We start from the raw sequence: 25,144 nt of genomic DNA, 5'->3' as shown, positions 1-25,144 counted from the left end.
GAACCGCTACAGTCCCTGTGGTGTAGGTACACATTGTAGGTACACCCACAGTGCTGTTAGGGGAGGGAGTTCCACGATATTGACCCAGTGACAGTGAAGGAACAGCGATACATTTCCAAGTCGGGATGGTGCGTGGCATGCAGGGGAACCTCTGAGCCGTGATGCAAATGACAACCGATGCCAGAGCAATTGTTAATTTCGAATTGGCGGTTGGCAACGTTTGTGGACCAAAGGTCTGAAATCCTGGTCAAAGTTTGGTCATAGATTGGCAGCGGGGGAGGTACAGACTGGAGGGCTTTGATGACCTCCGCCTGCTGTTCCTACATCTGCGATACAAAAATAGCGCTCTTGCCTTGCACTGCTTTGCTATTCTGGTGCAAGACATTAGACATTGTAAGCGAACCCAGAACTGGTCTTATATAATTATAATATAATAATCTTTATTGTCACAAGTCGGCTTACATTAACAGTCCACAGATGTGCAGGTTAGATGGATTGGCCATGATAAATTGCCCTTAGTGTCCAAAATTGCCCTTAGTGTTGGGTGGGGTTACTGAGTTATGGGGATAGGGTGGAGATGTTGACCTTGGATAGGGTGCTATTTCCAAGAACCGGTGCAGACTCGATGGGCCGAATGGCCTCCTTCTGCACTGTAAATTCTATGATAATCTATGATTAACAGTGCAATGAAGTTACTATGAAAAGCCCCTAATCGCCACACTCCGGCGCCTGTGTTGAGAATGTCCAATTCACCTAACAAGCACGTCTTTCGGGACTTGTGGGAGGAAACCGTAGCGCCCGGAGGAAACCCACGCAGACATGGGGAGAACGTGCAGACTCCGCGCAGACAGTGACCCCTTGCACACTTTTAAGATGGAAAACCAGCAAAACAGGGAAATAAGAATACCGGTCCGAACTGGGCAGGGCATGTGCTCCTTCAGAGGGTCGGTGCAAGGCTCGATGGACCGAATGGCCTCCTTCTGCACTGCAGGGGGATTCAATGGCTGTAAACTGTCCCCCCCCCTCTGGGAGGTCGTGTATGTGTGTGTGGGGGGCGGGTGGTATTAACAGAAACAGCGGTGGGGAAAAGCTACTTCCATTTGCTATGGAACCGGGTTTATGTTAGAAGCAGTGAAAATGTCCCCCTGGCAGATGAATCAGCCAGAGGGGGAGATTTTCTTTGTCCATTAAAAGGCGGACGCTGTGAACCTTTACTCTGGGTGAAATGACCTAAGCTCCTCTCACTGCGCAGAGAGAGAACTGGGGTGAAACTTACAACTGAAATCGCACAGGCGGATCCGTGTAAAAGTTAAGCCCCCTCTCCTCCCCGCCAGAACACAGGCAGGCATTATGCACACAGGGTGGATGGCACAAAAAGGCAACACAGGGGGGATGTGTCCCTTTCCCCAGTTAGAAGCCAGGGTGAGCTGCACGTTTGAAATATGGAGACGACACAAAGAGGAGGTGCTTGCTATCCCCTCCCTCCCTCCTCTCGTCCTTTTCAGGGGACTCCAGATTTATTACTCCTAAAAGCAGCCAATGAACAGCAAAGAGCAGTTTAGTCCAATGTGGTGACATCAGCCGGACAAAGAGAAGTCTATCCCACTTCCTGAGACGCTGACTGATTCACGCTGTTTGCCACCAAGTCCCCCATTGCTGGTCCCACACACTCCCTCCCTCTGTCTGTATCTGTGTGTGTGTGTGAGTGGGGTTTTTTCTGCCTTTCCACCAAGAACGAGTGAGTGCAGGCAGCTTAAACGTGTTGAAACGAGCCCCCAGCAACTTCTGGTGGAGGGGTGTGTGTGTGTTGGAGTGGGGGAGAGAAGCTGGAACAGAGAGAGATTGCCTTTCCTTCTGGACTGCCAGCCCGGTGAGTAAGATCTGCCCTTCGCAAGTAAAAAGCAAATGACTGCGGATGTTTCAGCAGTTCTGACTGCACCTGTGCAGTGGGAGAGAGGGCTAAGGGTGTCCAGTTTGGACGAGCCTTCGTCAGAGCTGTTTTGTTTTGTTTTGATGTGTCTCCAATGGAAAATAACTGGAGCCCTGAAGAAATGTGGGGATAGATTAGGAGCAGAAAAATCCCTTGCATAACTGTGTACAGTAATAAACTCTTAAAGTAACATTACCCCAGAAATATTGAATGATATAGTAAATTCAAAATTGCCTTCGTTGTAGGAGACAGAGGGTGATGACAGGCGTCTGCTTTAGTGATTGGGAGCCATTGTCCAGTGGCACCACGGGGATCTAATAATAATCTTTATTAATGTCACAAGTAGGCTTACATTAACACTGCAATGAAGTTACTGTGAAAATCCCCGAGTCGCCACACTCCGGCGCCTGTTCGGGTAGACAGAGGGAAGAATTTGGAATGCCCAATTCGCCTAACAGCACGTCTTTCAGGACTTGTGGGAGGAAACCGGAGCACCCGGATGAAACCCATGCAGGCACGAGGAGAACGTGCAGACTCCGCACAGGCAGTGACCCAAGGCCGGGAATCGAACCTGGGACCCTGGTGCTGTGAAGCAACAGTGCTAATTTCTCGGTCCCCTATTATTCATCATTAATATAAATGACATAGATGACTCTGTGTGTGTGTGTGTGGGTGGGGGGGGGGGGGGGGGGGAGATAGAATCAGTAAGTTTGCAGATGACACAAAGATTGACCAGGTGGTAAACAGCGAGGCTGAGTATCTTGGGTTACAGGAACATATAGACGGGATCGTCAGATAAGTAAGTTGCAGTTGGAATTGAACCTTGAAAAGTGTGAGGTGATGCACATTAGAAGGAGTAATTTGACAAGGAAGTATTCAATGAACGACATGGCACTGGGAGGTTCTGAGGATCAGAAGAACCTTGGCCTGTTTGGCCATAGATCTCTGAAGGCAGAAGGGCAGGTTAATAGGGCGGTGAAAAAGGTACATGGAACAGTTGCCGTTATCAGTCGAGTAAGAAGTCTCACAACACCAGATTAAAGTCCAACAGATTTGTTTCGATATCACTAAATCACCTGAGGAAGGAGCAGCGCTCCGAAAGCTAGTGATATCGAAACAAACCTGTTGAACTTTAACCTGGTGTTGTAAGACTTCTTGCTGTGCTCACCCCAGTCCAACGCCGGCATCTCCACATCATGGTTATCAGTCGAGGCATAGATTACAAAAGCAGGGAGGTCATGTTGGAGTTGTACAGAACTTTGCTGAGGTGGAGTACTGTGTGCAATTGTGGTCGCCACATTAGAGGAAGGATGTGATTGCACTGGAGAGAATGCAGAGGAGATTCACAGGATGTTTTTCAAAAAAAATCTTTTTATTGGCATTTTCAAAATTATGTACAGTGATGTTTGTTTTGATTTATTGTACAGTAAGAAAAAAAAGGCTTTTGTCTTACATTACTTAATTTACAAATTGTTGCCGTCTAGTTTGGCGTATCCTCCAACTCCCCTGCACCCCCCCCCCCCCCCCCCAACCGGGTCAGAAAAAGTTTGCACTCCGCTGCTGTGTCCTCTTCCTGAAATCCTCAGTCAAATTTGTTTACCAACCTTCACTACAGTTAACTTTTGTGAGGCGGCATGGTGGCACAGTGGTTAGCACTGCTGCCTCACCACACCGAGGACCCGGGTTCGATCCCGGCCCCGGGTTACTGTCTGTGTGGAGTTTGCACATTCTCCCCGTATCTGCGTGAGTCTCGCCCCCACAACCCAAAGTTGTGCAGGGTAGGTGAATTGGCTACGCTAAATTGCCCCTTGGAAAAAAAATGAATTGGGCACTTTAAATTTAAAAAAAACTTTCAAGTACTATTACTATTTATTTTAGTCCCTCAGTTTCACAAGTCACTGAGTCATAGCGCTTTACAGCACAGAAAGGAGCCCATCATGTCTGCGCCGGCCATTAAACACCTATTCCAATCTTATTTCCTGGGACACTTTCTGTATCTTCTTCCATGTAGATAGATGCAAAGGAACTGTTTAGTTTCTCTGCCACTTCCCTGTTCTCCATCATAAATTCTCCTGTCCTCACCTGTATACTCCACTTAAAGGTAAATGCACAGCATAACACAACACCCCCTTTTTTCCCCAAACTAAAGATTTATCCTTAAATCGTCAAAACTATTTGCATGGCAGTAAAGGAAAATTAACATTGTGTGTGAATGTGTTCTCACACAGAGCAATAAACTCACACAGAGCAATAAACTCACACAGAGCAATAAATATACAAGTGTCTGAAATGTATCGGTCATTTCCATATCCATCCAGACTTTGTTACGTTGATCTTTGGTGGAGGTTGGTGCATGGTTTCAAAATGCTGTTTTTTTTCGTGGGAATAGAAATCAGCCATTCAGCCATCAAGTCTGTTCCAACATTCAATGAGATTATGACTGATCTGACATGATAACCCTCTACTTTCCCACCTTATTCCCTTAACCCTTAATTCCCTTACTGATCAAAAATCTGTCTCTCTCAACCTTGAACATACTTAGGGGTACTTTGTTTATGTTGTGTTTTAGACCGTATTCATTGAATCACAGTATTTACAGTGCAGAAGGAGGCCATTTGGCCCATCGAGTCTGCACCCTCCCTTGGAAAGAGCACCCTGCTTAAGCTTATGCCCACGCCTCCACCCTATCCCTGTAACCCAGTAACCTGACCTAACCTTTTGGACACAAAGGGAAATTTATCATGGCCAATCCACCTAACCTGCACATCTTTGGACTGTGGGAGGAAACCGTAGCGCCCGGAGGAAACCCACGCAGACACGGGAAGAACGTGCAGACTCCGCACAGACAGTCCCCCGAGGCCAGAATTGAACCTGAAGCTGTGAGGCAGCAGTGCTAACAACTGTGCCACCGTGCCACCCAATTCTAGTCACAATAGGATTATTCAGAGTTTCTGGTTGTGGTATTGTTTTGAGTTGTCATCTGTTTCATCACACTGTCATTCATACCTGATACAACTTTGGTTCTGGCTTATGCTGGGCTACAGGTACCATCGGGTGGGTGTTGTACTCAAACGTTCTGTCTGATCTTTAGGATGGCTAATTCATAAACCGCATGCCTGTCATGGGCATCTTTCATCTTCCCCTGATTTTTTGATCAAGTCACCATGTATTCTTTGGGAATATCGGTGAGTGTTGACTGGGGAGGTTTGTCTGCTGAAAAGAATCCTGCAGGTGAAGGAAGAGACCCGCCAAGTGGTGCCACTTTAAGATGCAACATTGCCGTGTGTGGAGCACGTTTTAGTTGAAAGCGCTTAATGATTATGGATTTTGCAGTTCAAACCTTGTCTTCTGCTGTTTCATTGAATCAGGATAATGTGAGAATGAAGTGCTATCGCTGATCCCCACGTCTCACACGTAAAGGATTATCACTGTATGACAGCACATTGCCAGAAACAACATTTTGTGGTGCCCCGAACAGACTGAAGATCGAACTTAACGTATCTGCAAATGTTGCACTAGATGTGTCGTGTTGGGTAATAGGAAATTTGGAGGGGTCATCTGTTACAGTGAAGAAATCATCTGCATGTATGCGAAAGAGGTCAGTTGTGTCATGTGAGAGACCCTTTAAGACAAGTGTGTTTTATCAAATGACTGCATTGATGTCATTGTGTCGGTGGAGCTGGAATGTGATTCTGCTTTTTACTTTCGTTTTGAGTTGGAAGCTCTTTTTGGCTGTGTGTTTTAGTTTCACTTTCAATTGGAGAGCTGCATTCAAACCAAGCAGATGTATACTGGTCCCTCTCTCTGTATGTTAAACAAGGTGTTTAGATCACTTGATAATTTAAAAGTGATAACTGTTCTCTGTAGAGAATTCAAACCTTCTGTCTTTGTTAAAAAAGTGTTTTGGCTTCTGGATGTTGTTAGGAAAATTATTAAGGGTTACCTATAGAGTATTGTATCTTTTTTGGGGGGGGTTATCAGTGTTGGTAGTCGGTAAGATGTTTACTGTGGGTTCATAAAATGTTAACTGGATTCATAGAATAAACATTGTTTTGTTTTAAAAATACTTTAGATCTCTGTTTCATCACACCTGCAAAGTGGGCCTTGTGCTTCCCATAACCAAAATCTATTAGAAGTTGTGGGTCAGGTGAACTCCATGATGTACTTTGGTGTTCTCTAAAGCCTGGCCTATAACAGTTGTGACTCTAGTCCATGAATGTCTGGGTATCTCGTGAGGCAGTAATGGTTCTTTTTGGAGGTTCAACGCTCCTCACATTCCCTCCTGACCTTTTTGATGTCTTGGGTAGACTCATGGCCAAGAAACTGCGTCTCTGGCCAATCATCTGGTTCAGTCGATTCTCAAGTGTGTCTAGGGCAACTGTTGGAGGATTAAGTGGACACTAGGATGGCAACTTGCTTTCTCATAAAGATAACTCCTTGAGACACTCTCTAGGACCAAGATAGTTTTATAGCCTCTGGAATGTCCCGAATGAACTCTGGCCATCGACCAGTCACTATCTTCCATATTTGCTGTAGTACAGGATCATTTCACCTGATATGTGGTTAGTTTTCATGACAAACCTCTTCCCAAACAAGTAAGTGTGGAAACACTGGATGCTGAATCCCAATCCAGGTTTTGCGTTCTACATTGCTATACGTAGCTTGGGAAATGGATAAACTCTTGGGGGCAAAAGTATTAGACTTCCCTTTCTGGAGCTTTGCATGTTTCTTCCAGTTTGCTGGAGTTAATTGAGCTCTGTTACAGCACCTTTTGTGGTCGCAATTGCCTCAGCTAGTCATAAGTTAGTTGCTAACCTACAATGGTGGCGCTGTTGAGCTCTGTTTCTTCTTTCTAAGCTCTGCTCATGGGACAGTAATTTTGCTGTGAAATGGAGCTGCCTGCTTCAAAGAGTAAGTGAAACAGTAAAAATACTTTTTTTCATAACCTTCTACTTGAAAATTAGCTGATAGACTAACTTTTTCCTTTTAGCCCAAGGCAGCATTGAGCTTCAACAGCAATGAATTCTCCTGCCTGAGGCCTGCTGCTTAATTTGTATTTCTGTTTGAACTTTGCAACAATTAGACTTTTACTACTCAAGGTCTCCCAAATTCGAGCAATCTTGCTGGGGACTCGATGCCTGCTGGCTGAATTGAGATGTGATCCCAGAACGGAGGTATGGTGGGTGTCAAATTCCGACAAAGCTGTCCCTACAAACCTAGAATCACTTAGTCACAGGGTGAGGCTTGATGATTGTTTCGCCTTCGCGCCATTTGTTTTCTTCCGCTGCACCTGAAGGAATGAGGCTTGTACTCTGCTCCGTCAAACCTTCGTGACCCATCACTGCCACCATGTTGTATTCTTTACAATTCAATGCAAATGTACCACTCATATGCAAGGATTTCTCAAACAATAATGTAGGTTCTTAAAGATAAGACAGTATACAGATAATGTTCACTGGGAAGCTAGGACACCCGATCTCTACCTTGTTGCTTGTTGACTGACTGCAGGTTGTGAGACCAATGCATCACATCCTGTCTCGAGGTGTGTAGCGATTAACAGTCGACTAAGATATGGTCGCATAAAGGTGGATCCACATCATTTCACAACAGAATTGGAGATGATGTCATATTATTTGGCCGATAACACTGAAGATTCCAATGAATGCCCACTCACTCTCCCACCTGTTTCCCTGGCATGAAGGCTGCAGAGCTGCCCCTGTGTTTTACACTGCAGCACAAGACCGAAAACACATTTGACTGGATTTGCGATGTGGTCGTCTGTATTGCCCACGTCTGAAAACAGCTAAGCAGAGTTTCTCCAGTGTGATGAATGTAAGAAATTGTTATAGATATTTTATTTTATATCTAGTGCAGTAATGTTATTAAAAGCCCTGGTTTAAAATACATACAGGCAGTGTGTCTACTAAAGCTGTAATTAAGGTGTTGTAAAAGTGTGGCCACCATTGTTTCTAACCATTAGGGAAATGGTTAATGTGATATTATTTTGATTGCTCAAATTCCTTGGAGAGTAGATAATTTATAAGGGATTGTATTTAGCCCTAGCTCAGCAGGTGATGGGACATCTTGAACACAGATGATGTAATTAATGGGAAGAGCTAAGTCTGTCTGTAGTTTACAGTTTTGCCAAATTCTGTTAGGTTGAGAAGAAGAATCCGACGAGACAGAAGGATTTTCAGGTTGTTCCTGAAAAGGGTCTCTCTCTCCAAAGGGCTGCACAGATAAGCATATAGCCTGTTTTGTTAACTTTATTTATAAGTGACATTTGAACTGTATTGGGTTGCTTAATTGGAATTAGTGGCAGGTGTAGATAGCAAGATAGAGTTTTTCCTTTTATTTATGAACTGCTTAAATGATAATTGTGAAGCTATCTTCTTTGATAATATGGTTCATCCTGTGTTTAAATTCAAGATTGTTTTAACATAATAGGTGCCATTGGATAGAGTCATTACTCCTGAGGAGAAGTATCTTTTCCTCACAGTATTACAAATAGAAAGTTTGTTTGGGGTTCTTGTCCGATATATCCGATATGCTAGCACAAGTTGGGGTCTGGTCCGGTATCCTAACGCATGCCAAATCCCGACCTTTCTCGAGGCCGATACAATGTAAACTATGAACCAATGGAATGAATAATTTTTACCGCTCTGTCACTGTGTGTTTTCATTCAGTATGTGAATCTGAAAAGCAAATTCGTACAGTAAACGTTTGTCGACATAGCTGCCTAAATGGAGATGCATTCATGTGGCAGTTTGGGCCTACTCGGTTATCACAGAGCTTTGCTTAACTTGAATTTGAAGGCAGCACCATTGGGATTTGACCCATTGAGAGTTTACTGTACGTACATTTACAAAGCGCTTTTGATGGACTCAAATGTCTCGGTGCTAAATGAGCGCGATATCAATAAAATACATTTGTGACATTATTTTGATCGCGAGCCACTGAAGGTGACTGCAAACTTGTTCAGCGTTAGTATTTTAGAAGCATCTTAATGGAGGGAGAAGTAGGAAGGTGGAAAGTTTTAGGGAAGGAATTTATGAGCATAGATCATGATATGAATAACATCAGGTGTGCGCAGCAGACCAGAATTGGAGGATTGCAAAGTTCTCAAAGGCTTGCAGGGCTGGAGAAGGCCACACCGACTGGGAGGCCGAGGCCCTTTGGAGGCAAGCATGAAAAATTTGAATTAAATTAACTTAATTAAGGTCTGATTGCAGAAGGGTATTATCATTGCAGAAAGGCAGCACGGTAGCACAGGGGTTAGCACTGTCGCTTCACAGCACCAGCGTCCCAGGTTCGATTCCCGGCTTGGGTCATGTCTGTGTGGAGTCTGCACGTTCCCACCGTGTCTGCGTGGGTTTCCTCCGGGTGCTCCGGTTTCCTCCCACAAGTCCCAAAAGAGTGCTGTTAGGAAATTTGGACTTCTGAATTCCCCCTCTGTGTATCAGAATGTGGCGACTAGATGATTTTCACAGTAACTTCATTGCTGGTTTAGCTCAGTGGGCTAGACAGCTGCTTTGTGATGCAGAACACGGCCAGCAGGGTAGGTTTAATTCCCGTACCAGCTTTCCCGAACAGGCGCCGGAATGTGGCGACTAGGGGCTTTTCACAGTAACTTCATACTTGTGACAATAAAACGTTTATTATTATTATTGCAGTATTAATGGAAGCCTACTTGCGACAATAATAAAGATTATTATTATTTCTACAAATGCTACTTTATTTTATTTCTTTAATTTCATAGTGGATTATAATTTCAAAACGTTTCAATACTAAAAGAATGTTTTTTTAAAAAATAATCTTTATTAGTGTCACAAGTAGGCATGCATTCACACTGCAATGAAGTTACTATGAAAATCCCCTTGTCGCCACATTCCGGCGCCTGTTCGGGTACACTGAGGGAGAATTCAGAATGTCCAATTCACCTAACAGCACGTCTTTTGGGAGGAATCCGGAGCACCCGGAGGAAACCCACGCAGACACGGGGAGGACATGCAGACTCCGCACAGACAGTGACCCAAGGCCGGGGATCGAACCTGGGACCCTGGCGCTGTGAAGCAACAATGCTAACCACTGTGCTACCGTGCCACCCTTGGAGTTCAGCAGGCATTTCTTTTCCAAACTGCTGCATCTTGATCCGCAGTGTTGCCATTGGGAAGTAAATGAGGCAATATTCTTTCAAAATCTCAACACCCAGTACTATACGATGGAGCTGCCGACTGGTATAAACTGGGCAATGCCACTAATCGGGCGGCAGACCTGAAACTGCGCAGTGGCGGAACAATTGGTACATAGAGTGACATTCCGAGCCTTCCTGGTGGATTTTGCTTGGTTACGTGCACTCCGAGTGGCTGCCACCTGATGTTGTGACCCCTCAATTCATCTTTTTTTGAAAATATTTTTGTTGGAAATTTGCATTTAATATCAAAACTTTTCAGAACAATATAAAAACAATAATGGTAACCACAATGATAACAAGGCCAACACAGGTCTCAAACACTCACCACGTCAGTGACAGTAGTCGCAGGACTATCGTTGCCTCCCTTATTTACATCAGTGTGTATTATACAGGTTTTTTTAAGGTGTTCCTATTCGGACTTTTAACGTTTAATTATTAGAATTATACACATCCTTACATACGTATTTACAGTTACTGCCAGGGCTCTACGTTATTTACGATTGCTTTCATTTTGCTGGGGTGGGGGTGGGAGTGTCGGGGGAGTCCTGGGAGTCTTGTTACCCCTTTAGTTCTCGGGGGAGGTTAGGATGGTCCCCCCCTCCCCCAGTTCACCATGTGTGGGAGGGATCTTTCACCCCGTTTCTCTTTTGTACGTGAGTTCCCTTTCATCCAGGCAATACTCCCTGTCCCCCTTCCTATCCTTCACCCTCCCTCTCCCGCCCTCCTTTCCTACCTGCTGCCCCCCACCTCGCTCCCCCCTCCAGTTAGTTGCTGATTGCGAACAGGTCCGCGAAGATGTTTGTGAACTTCTTTCACATGTCGTTGAATTTCCCCACAGCCCCCCCCCCCCTTATCGAGAATTTTATTTTTTCCAGTTTCAGGGACTCTGCCCGGACTGAGAGGCATTCTGAGACCCTGGGTGGTGTTGCCGACTGCCAGCCTAGCAGAAGTCTCCGTCTGACCATCAGTGAGGCAAAGGCCAGGGCATCCGTCTCCTTCCCTGTCTAGAGCTCTGGAGCATCACCAGAACATGTGGGTGTGGTTGGCCAGCCCCCTGACACCACTCGCATTTGTCCTCCACCTCCAGGAAGAACCCGCTCATGCATGCCTTAGTAAGGTGTGCTCTGTGCACCACCTTGAGCTGCATCAGGCTTAGCCTGGTGCAAGAGGAGGTGGAGTTAATCCTGTGCAGCGCCTCGATCCAGAGTACTCCCCTTATCCCCATGGCCAACTCCTCCTCCCATTTCCGTCTGGTCTTGTCCGATGGGGTCCTGAGCTTTTCTCTGAGTCGTCCGTAGATCTCGCCACATTGTCATCCCCTAACCAGTCCAGCCGTACCATTGCGTCCAGAAATGTGTGGGCGGGTCTCAGGGGGAACGTTCCCGTCTCCTTGTGCAGAAAGTCGCGCGGGTGCAGGCACCTGAGCTTGTTCATTTCAGGAGCCGCTCTGAGCTCCCCCAGGGTCTCCAGTCTATCATCCACGTACATGTCCTTCACTCTCAGTGTCCCTCTGTCCACCCTCCATGTCCCAAATGTGGTGTCTGTCCTCGCTGGTGTGAACCTGTGGTGGTTGCAGATGGGGGCCTCAATGGACATCTCGCCAAGCTTGAAATGGCGCCTGAACTGGTTCCATGTCCTTAGTGTGCTCACTCCTTCCGGGCTCCTGGAGTCTGTGTGTGGGGGTGGGTAAGGGAGTCTGAGGCAGACTGGGTCCCAATGGAGGAGGTCTCCTGCACACCAACGTCCCTCCAAGCAGCAGCACATCACTCCCGCCCCCGCCCCACCCCCACACACATACTCCAGGAGCCCGGTGGGAGTGACCCCACTAAGGAAATGGAACATGGAGGGACGTTGATGTGCAGGAGACCTCCTCCATTGGGACCCAGTCTGCCTCCGACTCCCTTACCCACCCCCTCACTCTCTCCACGTTTGCCACCCAGTGGTAGAATAAGAGATACAAGATATCCCTGCAAGAATATCTATTTTGCAGGTGCACTGTGTGTGCTTTCCAGCTTTTTCTTTCAGTCAACTTCCAGCACTTGGTCTCCCAGAACACACACACACAGGCAGGCACTGGAACAGCCTTTCAGCTGGCATCACTCGCAGCATCTCTAGAGATGAAACAGCCATTATGTCCCTTTATCTCCACCAGAAATGGTAATCCAGTTTTGGATGCTGTATGAGTACTTTGCCTGGAAACAGGGAAGGTTTCCATTGCCTCTTGGTGAATCCCCTTGCAGCAACTCAGCCAAGTGACTCTACTACTTGGTAAAGATTATCAATGAGGCCGGTGATAATCTGGGAAAGTTAAAATAGACTCCCACAACCTCTTCAAAATTCCTATCCGATTAAGAACCAAACTGTCTGAACTATATCCAACAAAGGTCCTATATGTTTTTTGAAGGATAAGTTTTATCGAGCCTTTCATTGCAGAGATTTGCAAAGTGCATAAATTAATGAATTCATTAATTATTTGGCTTCAGGAGGGAGAACAAATTGGCAGTGTGGGGAAAATTAGATTAGCCAAATACTTTGTTCTGAAGAAAGTGTTCCAGTACAGCTACAATGGCATCTACCCGGCAATGTGGAACAATGCCCAGGTATGTCCTGTCCACAAAAAGGTTGATAAATATAACCTGGCCAATTACCGCCACGTCAATGTACTCTCTATATCATCAGTGATAGAAGGCATCATCAACAGTGCTATCAAGTGACACTTACTCAGCAATAACCACCTCACTGCACTCAGTTTGGGTTCTGCCAGGGTCGGTCAGCTCCTAATCTCATTACAGCCTTGGTTCAAACATGGACAAAACGGAGGTCAGATGAGAGTGACTGTCCTTGACACCAAGGTAGCTTTTGACCATGTGTGGTACTGGCTAAACTGGAGTCAATGGGAATCGGGGGAAACTTTCCACTGTTTGGCATCATAACTAGCATAAAGGAAGGTGGCTGTGGCGGTTGTAGGTCAATCATCTCAGCCCCCGGACATCACTGCAAGAGTTCCTCAGGGTAGTGTCCTCAACCCAACCTTCTTCAGCTGCTTCACCGATGACCGTCTCTTCAATATAAGCTCAGAAGTGGGGATGTTCACGGATGACTGCACAATGTTCAGCGCCATTTTTTTCGACTCTTGGCATTATTGTAAGGATCCAATTTTGGATCAGATGTTGTGCTTTTGTTCTCCGTAATCCTTCCTCCGCAACTAATCATCTTCCTCTCCATTGAATTGGCTGTTCCTGATTTTGTGAATGAGTTGACAGCACTTGGTGTACTAATAACACCCCACAAGTTGATGAGGCAATGTGCATATTTCTCCTCTCTTGTGAAGGTTTCTATTCTCTAATCCTCCCATTCCATTTGTCGGGGCATGATCCTTGAAAGGCTTGTTGAGGCACGCATCCAAAGGTTGAACTACAGACATTAGGCCCTGAGTTTTGATGCCCCCAGGGTGGCATGGTGGCGCAGTGGTTAAGCACGGCTACCTCACAGCACCAGGGACCCGGCCTTGGGTGACTGTCAGTGTGGAGTTTGCACGTTCTCCCCGTGTGTGCGTGAGTTTCCTCCGGGTGCTGCGGTTTCCTCCCATAGTCCAAAGATGTGCGGGTTAGGAGGATTGGCCATGATAAATTGCCCCTTAGTGTCCAGGGATATGCAGGTTGGGTTATGGAGTTACGGGGATAGAGCGGGATGAATGGGGGAGTAAACATGGTAGAGTGCTCTTACAAAGGGTCGGTGCAGACTCGACGGGTCGAATTGTAGAGGGTGCCATCTCCGCTACTCCACTACTGGGCCGATATCTGGGGTTTGGATGTCTGTGTGTGTCTCTCTCCAGCTGGCACTGAAACTTCAGAGGCCAGGGGATGTCGCACTGGGACACTTCCACTGAAGAGAGCACTGATTCAAGCCTGCCGTTTATTCCTAACCGACAGCCTGAGACTTATATCACGCAGATCTCCAGACCCCTACCAATACCCAGGTGATTCTCTCTCTTGCCGGTGGGGCAACACCCACCCGGTTCCTACTCCACTAGAGTAGCTTTCCCAAGAGAGAGAATAGGACACTGCTGTTTATTTCCTAACCAGCAGTCTGTCCTGAGTGAATCGCTCAAGATGACCCTCGATTCTTGAACCCGGAATTAAGGTGAGGAGTATTTTAACAATGACTTGGTCAGAGATCGCTGGTGAAGGATTGAAGAATTTAAACGACTCCAATTATCATCAAATCAAGGTTTATTGTAAAACCCAGGTCAAAATCATCAACAGAAGAAACACAATAAAATCTTATGCTCTAACACAACTAAGTCTATTCAAAAGTAATATAGCGGACACAACGAAAATTCTTATGATTACACAGGTTTTAGCAATATCACAAGGCACAAAACAAGTTCCCTTCCCCAAAGCCTCAACCACTATTAAAGTCAAGGGAGTTTCGCAAGCTGCTGCAGAGTACTTACGGTCACAGGCTGCAGAGGTCAAGTCAGGGGTGCAGAGGTCGAGCCAAGAACGAAGAGAGCCCCAATCGAAAACACAGCCCCTTTTATATTGTTATACCTGGCTTTGTTCTGTGATCGGCCAGCCCCTTTTGCATTGAAAAAGGTAAGTTTTAAAGTTCCCGCTGGTCCCGCCCCCTTTGAGCCGGTCAGAGCTGTATGTTTCCGGGTATTCCTTGCAGGTCCGCTTCTTCCAGCTAGGCAGACCTGCGCGATTTGAATTTGGCGCTGGCTCCGCCCCCTTCTTTCAGTGAGTTTCTGCCGGCAGCTTCTGTCAAGCTTGGAGTACCTCCCCCAGGTCCGCCTCCAACTTGGTTTTTCTGCCGGTAGCTTCTGTCAAGCTTGGAGTACCTCCCCCAGGTCCGCCTCCAACTTGGTTTTTTTCAGACCTGCGCGATTTGAATTTGGCGCTGGCTCCGCCCCCCTCCTCCCAGTGAGTTTCTGCCGGTAGCTCCTGTCAAGATTGGAGTACCTCCCCCAGGTCCGCCTCCAACTTGGTTTTTCTCTACCGCTGATTTTCTAGGGGCTTTTCCAGCGCAATATGCTGGACTCAGACAGTCTGATTTCTAGTTTAACGAGGTTAGGCTCTTCTGTGGAGAATTTCAGTGTCTTCCAGCTGCTCCGGAGATGGCTGCTATTCTCACCTCGCTATGTTGATGGGGTGTTAATTGGATTCTGCTCTGGTGGAGGCCAGGTCATTTACATTTGCATGGGGCTATGACCATCCCATTGTCCTGCTTGCATGCAAGCCTCCTGTGTATTCCCGTGCCCCTTTGTCTGTGTTTTGATGTTATCTTGTTGTCTGGCTCCTTCTTCCTTGTAGCTCCTAGGGGGGTGTTTGTAAATATTTATGTGCTTATGTCCCTACTCAGCTCAGCGGACCAAGCCTGCTGGGAAAACTGGTTCTGTTCCCTTGGCTGGAAAGTCAGTTTACAGTCTCTGAGTTTCTCCAAAAGGGCCGAATTGCCCGAAAACCTTACAGATGCCCCTTCGATACGTCCCTACATGCTTGGACCGTATCGACACAGGTGAAGGGCAATTATTTCCTTTTGTGTGGACCGTAGGCCCCCCCTCAACAACATGCGAAACTACAAGTCCCAAGACAGTTCCCTTAATCTAGGCTACCCCTGATTTCAATAAAAGGGAAAGACAAGACCATACTTAATTCAAGCAGACAGTAACATATACACATTTCACCGGAACCCCAAACGTAAGGGTCCCTGTACATATATCACAGTCAAGTAACTGGGACCTGCGAATCCATGCAACTATTTACAATTGCATCTGTTTTATTTCACCAAGGATCCTCCTTTCTTGGCTGCACTTCGCTTCTTCCCGTTGAGGGCTCTTCATTTACTCTCCATCGTCGATACCTGCAGCTGAGAGGTTTAGTCCAACTGAGGCGACAGCACAATGTACCCCCTGTACAACATTTCCTTTGTGGGGCAAACACTAAACCATTCTCAGGCCCCCCCCTGGTGGTGATCGGACAGTTGTGAGGGTCGATCGGTTGGGCTGTGGGCAGGGGTCGCTTTACCTGAACCAGCAGTTCGGTAGCTTCTACAGTCATCCCTTCCCTGGGCGTTACACATCCCTCCCCACTGCGGTCAATTTATCCCGTTCCCTGGGTTCTGCCACCACCTTACAAAAGTGATTAATGCCCCTTGTGGACATGCCTTGGTAGATCCCCATGAACACAAATAAATGCCCTGGTCAGAAGCCCACCCCTTATCCCCGCAAACGGTGATCCTACCCGGTGACCCCGTGATGGTCCGGTAGGTGTTGTCCAGTCCGTTCCCAGTCCGAGGACCGATCCCTCATGTCCAGCCTCAGCTTCCTGGGCCACCACCGTCTCCCCAAAGGAAGGTCCCCCTCACAGGTTGAACACACCCGCCTGCCCTCAGTCACCCTAACCCGGTCAGTCGAAGGACTCTTCTGTCTCGCCTCTGCGGAGTTCTCCCAGTCCCACCATCGCCAGGATCAGCAAACTCCACATCGTCGGGTGCCCCATCTGTAAGACAAACAAAACACATCCTTGCCTCCACAGCCCTACCTACCTTAAGGTGCATGGGTGCTATCCGGTGGCGGCAGCAGCTCCCGCTTTGAAGTTGCCGCAGCCTGTCTGTGATTCTGTGTTTACAGCCCGGCTCCCCAGGGTCCTAGTGCCTGCCGCTATCCGGTGGCAGCAGCAGCTCCTGCTTTGAAGTTGCCGCAGCCTGTCTGTGATTCTGTGTTTACAGCCCGGCTACACCAGGGTCCTAGTGCCTGGTGCTTCATCATTTTACCATTGCACCAGGCGCTTCTGTGTTCCCACGATCCTAAATACTTCACACACAACTACACACTAATTAGAACTAACAGGGGGGGAATGCTATATACAATGCCACCCGTCTCCGGGTGGCCAAATTAAAACTGTGCCCCGCTAAACTGGGGCAGTTCACCTGTTTGGTCCAATGGCTCGGGCCAGACCGTCCCCTCCCGGGGGTTCGGGCTGCCCCTTGCCTCTCCTTTCCCAACAGGGTTCGGTGATCCCTCATCGCTCCCTTCCACTCGGGCCCCCTTACTGCGGGACCGGGTGACAGGGAGGTGTGATGGGGACCATCTTACCGGGGGCTTGGAGACCCGATTGCTCCCTCGTCCCCCGACTGGTTCCCAAGCCCAAGGTGATACCTCCACTTCCTCCGCCTCCTTAGCCTCTATACTAAGGCAGGCTACCTGACCCATAGGTAGAGGCTTGGGAATCGTTACTGTCCCTGGGCTGGGCGCTTGCAGCACTGTCGGTCTCTTTGGGACTGCCCCTTCGGGACAGCACCTTGTCACCGGTTGTGTGATCGTGGAGTCAGGGACCTCCCCCACCGTCGTTAATTCTACGGGGGGTTTCTCCACTACCACCCCCAGTCTTCCCCCCACCTTGCTCTTTCTTGTCCTTATGGGGTGGAACAATTTAAATTGGCTGATGTGGCGTTCGCATGGGTCCCACCTTAAGGGATTTAAACTGCAAATAGCCCCTGAGGCAGCCTCCAGAATGGGACCCTGCACCTGGACCGGACCAGGGTCTGGGGCTAGAACTACCCCTGCGCTCCCTTTTTCCTGAGGCTGCTCCCTGGGTAGTCATACGGGTTCTTGTGGTGTGGGTGCGGGCAGGCCCTGGCCCGTTGCCATTGCCACCTGTCCTGAGCCTTGCAAAAGGGCTAAAATTTTACTTATCTCGATGGTTCCCGGGGCAGCTGCTCCTACCGCCGGGGTCTGACTCTCTACTGCGGGAGCCCTCTCCTGCTTGCTAGGGTTTCTACATTCCCTCTTGAAATGCCCGGCCTTCCCACACCCGTAGCATACCGGTTTCTCGTCGGAGGTCCGGGTGCCCTCATGCTTCCACTCTCTCTTAGGGGCTGCTGGCGCGATTTCATGCACCCTACCCTTAAGGGGCTTGTCCTCACCCCTCTCCCCATTACGATATGCGAGGGTAAGTTTCCTAAGGACCTCTTCCTCATTAGGGTCCGGACTCTGCGGGTCGAACCAGTGTTCGGCTTTTGCCCTAACGTTAGGGAGACAGTTGGCAACTAGGGTCTTCAGCCAGTGGGCGGTTCTTTCCCCTAAATTCCGTCTATCCGCTTGAACCCCGCATGCCTCCATATAGACAATCCACAGTCTGTCTGCGAACATGGTGGGAGATTCCCCTGGTTGCTGCTTGGTTTCCCCCACCCTCATGAAAGGGCTCCCCAGATTCAAGCCCATTGCCTCCAGAACAGCAGTCTGTGCTGCCGCCCAGGTGTCAGGTCTTCCCCCATTCCCAGAGGTCACTGTCCTGCATAGCTGGGCATCTAGGGTTATCAGGAGCATCTTTATTTGCTCCCCTTCGTCGCAGTCATTGATGTTGGCTGCCTGTTCCACCTCCATAAAATGCAGCGACGGATCCCCCTTTAGAGTTAGTCTGGGAACGTGGGCCACCATCCCCCTGAGCGCGGATGCCCCATGAGGAACGATAATGTCGCCCTCAACCGGTCCCCTATTTGCCATCCCCGCCGGGGGACCATACCTCCTTTGCCTGACAGGGCACATCTGCCCTACCTGGGGTTCCTGCTCCTCCTCCCCACTGTCCAGCTCTCCTGCCTCGTTGGGTAGCCCCCCTGTCCCCGGGCTAGCTACCCATATAGGAGACGCCGCTATCTGGGGATACACCACTGGCCCCCCTTGGACCTGCCCCTGACCGGCCGGTCCAAACCCTACCTGCTGACCCGGCCCCATCACCGGCATCCCAGGCAGCGGTCTGTCCCCATCCCATGGGGACCCACATACGAAACCAGGCGGACACGCCGCCAGCTGGGGGTACACTGTCGACCCCCCTTGGACTTGCTCCTGAACGTGCAGTCCGATCCCCCCCTGCCGACCCGGACACAATCCCGGTGCCTCAGGAGGCGGTCTATTCCCCTTGGCCTTTGGGGAATCATCCGCTGCGAGGAGCACCTTGCCCCTAGGGAACCCCCCTGGACCTACCAGGTGTATCTGTCCCCTGAACTTGGACAAGGTCTCCTCCAACTCCGTTATTCGTGCCTGGCACGGCCCATGGGCACAGTCCCCTACTTCCTCGCGAGCCACTCGGTACGCTGCCTGGATGTCCCGGAACTTCCCCTCCAGCTTCCTACACTGCTCTGTACTCCGAGCATAGAGTCCCTGGAGCCTCCGTTCCTTTTCTTTACCCTCCACTATCTGGCAGTGGAGATAGTCCTTCTCACATCTGTTAGACTCGCTTTCCTGTTTCATTTCTGCCACTTCCCCCCGCAGTCGTTCCGCTGCGCTAGCCTCCTGCTCTAACTCTTCGATCCTTTGCTCTGCGTTGACTACCTGCTGAGACAGGCAAACCAGCCAAACTGCCTTCTCCAAGTGCTTTTTGTGCGCCTTACTGTCTGTCCATGCAGCCGCTGCCATTACCGGTTGCTCCGCATTGATTAATTCTGAGACCCAAGGTTTGGTGAGGTTGACCTTTTGCCACAAATACAAGGATATTCTCTCCTCCATTTTGCTTCGTTCCCTCACCCCCTCTGCCAAGTCACATACTCCAAACCACCGGGGTCCTGCCGCGGTCGCCATTGTAGAGGGTGCCATCTCCGCTACTCCACTACTGGGCCGATATCTGGGGTTTGGATGTCTGTGTGTGTCTCTCTCCAGCTGGCACTGAAACTTCAGAGGCCAGGGGATGTCGCACTGGGACACTTCCACTGAAGAGAGCACTGATTCAAGCCTGCCGTTTATTCCTAACCGACAGCCTGAGACTTATATCACGCAGATCTCCAGACCCCTACCAATACCCAGGTGATTCTCTCTCTTGCCGGTGGGGCAACACCCACCCGGTTCCTACTCCACTAGAGTAGCTTTCCCAAGAGAGAGAATAGGACACTGCTGTTTATTTCCTAACCAGCAGTCTGTCCTGAGTGAATCGCTCAAGATGACCCTCGATTCTTGAACCCGGAATTAAGGTGAGGAGTATTTTAACAATGACTTGGTCAGAGATCGCTGGTGAAGGATTGAAGAATTTAAACGACTCCAATTATCATCAAATCAAGGTTTATTGTAAAACCCAGGTCAAAATCATCAACAGAAGAAACACAATAAAATCTTATGCTCTAACACAACTAAGTCTATTCAAAAGTAATATAGCGGACACAACGAAAATTCTTATGATTACACAGGTTTTAGCAATATCACAAGGCACAAAACAAGTTCCCTTCCCCAAAGCCTCAACCACTATTAAAGTCAAGGGAGTTTCGCAAGCTGCTGCAGAGTACTTACGGTCACAGGCTGCAGAGGTCAAGTCAGGGGTGCAGAGGTCGAGCCAAGAACGAAGAGAGCCCCAATCGAAAACACAGCCCCTTTTATATTGTTATACCTGGCTTTGTTCTGTGATCGGCCAGCCCCTTTTGCATTGAAAAAGGTAAGTTTTAAAGTTCCCGCTGGTCCCGCCCCCTTTGAGCCGGTCAGAGCTGTATGTTTCCGGGTATTCCTTGCAGGTCCGCTTCTTCCAGCTAGGCAGACCTGCGCGATTTGAATTTGGCGCTGGCTCCGCCCCCTTCTTTCAGTGAGTTTCTGCCGGCAGCTTCTGTCAAGCTTGGAGTACCTCCCCCAGGTCCGCCTCCAACTTGGTTTTTCTGCCGGTAGCTTCTGTCAAGCTTGGAGTACCTCCCCCAGGTCCGCCTCCAACTTGGTTTTTTTCAGACCTGCGCGATTTGAATTTGGCGCTGGCTCCGCCCCCCTCCTCCCAGTGAGTTTCTGCCGGTAGCTCCTGTCAAGATTGGAGTACCTCCCCCAGGTCCGCCTCCAACTTGGTTTTTCTCTACCGCTGATTTTCTAGGGGCTTTTCCAGCGCAATATGCTGGACTCAGACAGTCTGATTTCTAGTTTAACGAGGTTAGGCTCTTCTGTGGAGAATTTCAGTGTCTTCCAGCTGCTCCGGAGATGGCTGCTATTCTCACCTCGCTATGTTGATGGGGTGTTAATTGGATTCTGCTCTGGTGGAGGCCAGGTCATTTACATTTGCATGGGGCTATGACCATCCCATTGTCCTGCTTGCATGCAAGCCTCCTGTGTATTCCCGTGCCCCTTTGTCTGTGTTTTGATGTTATCTTGTTGTCTGGCTCCTTCTTCCTTGTAGCTCCTAGGGGGGTGTTTGTAAATATTTATGTGCTTATGTCCCTACTCAGCTCAGCGGACCAAGCCTGCTGGGAAAACTGGTTCTGTTCCCTTGGCTGGAAAGTCAGTTTACAGTCTCTGAGTTTCTCCAAAAGGGCCGAATTGCCCGAAAACCTTACAGAATGGGCCCCCTTCCACACTGTAGGAATTCTGTGAGAGGCCAGTCAAAGGTTAGCAACTCTGTGCTGTGGGTCATAGAGGCGATGGTAGGCCCGTGGAACAGCCATGTTCTGTTTGGCACGCCTGGCGAATCTGAGATTGTTTTTGGGAAGCAAAGCTTGAGTAGTGTATGTGGAGACTCGGGGAGAGGAATCTTGGAAGGCGAGATTGCAATCCTGGAGGTGGGTCCTTGTTGAAGCCATTTGGGTGGCAGCGGCATTTGAAGAGAATTCCAATGCATGTTCTTCGAACGTAGAGATTGGAACCCTCATGGCAAAGACAGATTATCATTTGCTTTGCAGTGTGAAGTGTGTCTGACCACAATTTGCCTGTTATTCAATGTTCCTTACCCTGAACATTAGATTATAAGGTATATATGTTAAATTGCTTTATCTTTCTGAATCTAAGGGCAGTACGGTGGCACAGTGGTTGGCATTGCTGCCTACGGCGCTGAGGACCTGGATTTGAATCCCGGCCCTGGGTCACTGTCCGTGTGGAGTTTGCACGTTCTCCCGTGTCTGCGTGGGTTTCACCCCCACAACCCAAAACATGTGCAGGATAGGTGGATTGGTCATGCTAAATTGCCCCTTAATTGGAAAAAATAATTGGGTACTCTAAATTTAAAAAATCTTTCTGAATCTGTGCATGTCTCTGAAGATATAACTGGTGTAAAGGAATAGTGAATGTTTAAATCATTTTCTTGTTTGTATTGAGACCATTACATCTTTTTTGTCTGAACATAGTTCATGTTTCCTGTTTTATTCTTTGTGCTAAAGGCTCATCAGCAGACTCTGGTGAATTTGTTCAGTACCTTTCCTCCACGGTTTCCGAAAGAGAAGTTAGGATCTATCAAACTAGGTTTTCCCTCTGGGATCTGACTTGTCCAGTGTTAACAGCAACTGGGATCGTAACAATACCTAAAAACCGGTGGGGGTGGCAGGATTTTCCCACGTGGGAGGGGTAGGGAGCGTGCCTTTGTCCATCAGTGGACTGTTCCGGTCCCATCGTTGTCTACGACGTTTTGCCTGGCTCACCCATCCCGCTACCAGGGAATCTGCCGTGAGGGAGGGTCACCTTCGGCAGAACTGGAAGATCCCGCTGGTGGCAAGAGTCCGTAGGTCTAGTCCATGGTTTTGGGGGCTGGAAAAATGGGGTCGTTTTATATGCTGGGTTGATTTATTTATCCTGCGACCTCTGGGTAAAATCTTCCGAGGCACTTCACGGAATGTCATCGAACGATATTCAATACCCCTTAGTGTCCAAAAAGGTTGGGTGTGGTTACGGGGTTAGGGTGGGGACTTGGGCCTAGGTAAGTTGCGCTTTCCGAGGGTCGGTGCAGACCCGATGGGCCGAATGGTCTCCTGCACTGTAGGAATTCTGTGATATTGGATTCTGTCTTCCCCCAACTTCCCCCACACCCCCTCAATAAGGAAGCATTAGGACTAAAAGCTCAGGTAGAGAGGTACTTTTTCAGTGTCATTAAGAACGAGAGGAGCAGAGATGTCAATGGAGGGAATTTCTGCACTTAGGACCTCCCCAGCTAAACACCGCCAATGATGGAGGTGTGGGAAATCAGGAATGCACAAGGGGCCAGAATTTGAGGAATGCAGAGTTTTCAGAGGCTTGCAAACAGATAGGGAGGACAACAACTGGCTTGGGGTGGTGGTGATGGTGAGGTAGTGGTCATGTCATTGGACTAGAGGATTATGTTTCAATTTCTGGGACCATGGGTTCCAGTCCCACCAAGGCACCTGGCGGAATTTGAATTCAGTTCATTAAACAAAAAAGTGTATTCTCAGCAATTGTGGATCACAAAACCATCATTGATTGTTTTTTAAAAACCCATCTGGTTGACTAATGCCTATTCGGGAAGGAAATCTGCCGCCCCTAACCGGTCTGGCCTACCTGTGACTCCACAGCCACAGCAATGTTCTTGAGGGCGTCACGGTAGCACAGTGGTTAGCACAGTTGCTTCACAGCTCTGGGGTCCCCGGTTCGATTCCCGGCTTGGGTCACTGTCTGTGCGGAGTCTGCACGTTCTCCCCGTGTGTGCGTGGGTTTCCTCCGGGTGCTTCGGTTTCCTCCCACAGTCCAACGACGTGCAGGTTAGGTGGATTGGCCATGATAAATTGCCCCTTGGTGTGCAAAAAGGTTGGGTAGGGTTACTGGGTTATGGGGATAGGGTGGAGGCGTGGGCTTAGGTAGGGTGCTCTTTCCAAGGGGGGGTGCAGACCCGATGGGCCGAATAGCCTCCTTTTGCACTAAATTCTATGATTCTATGTCTCTTAAATACCGTCTGAAATGGATTAGCAAGCCTCTCCGTTCAAGGGCAATTAGGGATGGGCAATAAATGCTGGCCCAGCCAGGGATGCCCACAAGCCATGAAAGAATAAATAAAACAGTAACAAAATCTTCTCTTAGTTGGATGGTTTATTGATGTCCTGAATTTACTGCGTCATCAATCATGGTGAACCCACAGAGGATTAAACTTTTTTGCACTGAGTTCGATCCTCAGATTTTCATCTGGTTAAAGATAAAAAATGGTGCGGACAGTAATGGTTAATCATTCAAAAGTGTCGGTCAACACTCAATCTTGGCTGGTCAGCAGGAGTAGAACAGGAAGTGATTTCATGGGGTTATTTTTAGATGTTATATCTGTAAAAATAGGCTGACTCATCTCCCAGCTGCAGGTGACGGCGGGATCCACTGTTGCTGAGCCCCAGAAGGTCTTTTACGTGATGAACTGACTGGTATTTTCCGGCAGTTCTGCTTTTTAAAGGCCATTCCAGTGACTTGTTCGGTTGCCCAAAGCAACTGTAGCCACTTAATTATATGCCTTTTCTTTCTGAAGTTTATGTCAATCTGTTTCACTCTCACCTCAGGGACACAAAATTCATTCTTACTAGGGGCCAGAGCTCACGCGGTATGGTCACCCGTACCTTTTTGCTTACCTTACCCGGGAGCCTCAGGTTTCCCACCCGACCTGCTGACTCAGGCCAGGTGAGAAAGGGCATCACAGCGAGTTCCTGAGGCCTTCGGGGAGGATGATTCCGGCTTGGGTCACTGTCTGTGCGGAGTCTGCACATTCTCCCCGTGTGTGCGTGGGTTTCCTCCAGGCGCTCCGGTTTCCTCCCACAGTCCAAAGATGTGCAGGTTAGGTGGATTGGCCCTGCTAAATTGCCATTAGCGTCCAAAAAAGGTTTGATGGGGTTACGGGGATAGGGTGGAGGTGTGGGGCTTAAATGGGGGTGCTCTTTCCGAGGGCCAGTGCAGACTCGATGGGCCAAATGTCCTCCTTCTGTACTGTAAATTCTATGTTCAATTAAGCCTTTTTTAATGCCGCCAGCTACTTTAAAGCAGGTAAGCTTAAAGGTCCCAACCTCTTTGAGATGGTTGGGTAAGTGTGTCAGGTAAATGGATAGGTTGGGGGTTAGAGGGTAGGATGGATCGAGGGGTGTAGGATGAGGGGGGATAGTGGGGGTTTGGGAGGTGTAGTCGGGGGAATTTTTAGAGGAACGATGGGTGTGTTGGGGCATGGGTTAGTTGGGGGTGGGGGGGGGGGCGCTGTTAGGTGATCGGTGGGGTTTATTTGGGAGTTCCAGTGGGGTTTGGGGGTGGGGGGGGGGGGGGGGGGCTGGTTGCTAATACTGTCGTTCATCAGGAATTATAAGTGGTTTTAATCCAA

General features: G+C 48.7%; 1 protein-coding gene across 9 annotated transcripts in view; it reads left to right on the top strand.

Annotated features, from left to right (window-relative positions):
- The first annotated feature begins 1,545 nt into the window (after positions 1–1,545).
- Positions 1,546–25,144, top strand: part of LOC140404410 (CD276 antigen-like) — a 370,294-nt gene continuing 346,695 nt past the window's right edge. For 2 of the 9 annotated variants that reach the window (XM_072492914.1, XM_072492906.1), the window contains exon 1: positions 1,550–1,870. The gene's annotated coding sequence lies outside the window, so the exon portion shown is untranslated. Of the gene's footprint in view, positions 1,871–25,144 lie in introns of all 9 variants that reach the window. The other 7 variants (XM_072492911.1, XM_072492910.1, XM_072492909.1 and 4 more) reach the window with 5 other exon arrangements.

This window comes from Scyliorhinus torazame, chromosome 30, assembly GCF_047496885.1.
Source record: "Scyliorhinus torazame isolate Kashiwa2021f chromosome 30, sScyTor2.1, whole genome shotgun sequence".
Taxonomy (NCBI): domain Eukaryota; kingdom Metazoa; phylum Chordata; class Chondrichthyes; order Carcharhiniformes; family Scyliorhinidae; genus Scyliorhinus; species Scyliorhinus torazame.
This window is presented reverse-complemented; position numbering and strand designations above follow the sequence as displayed.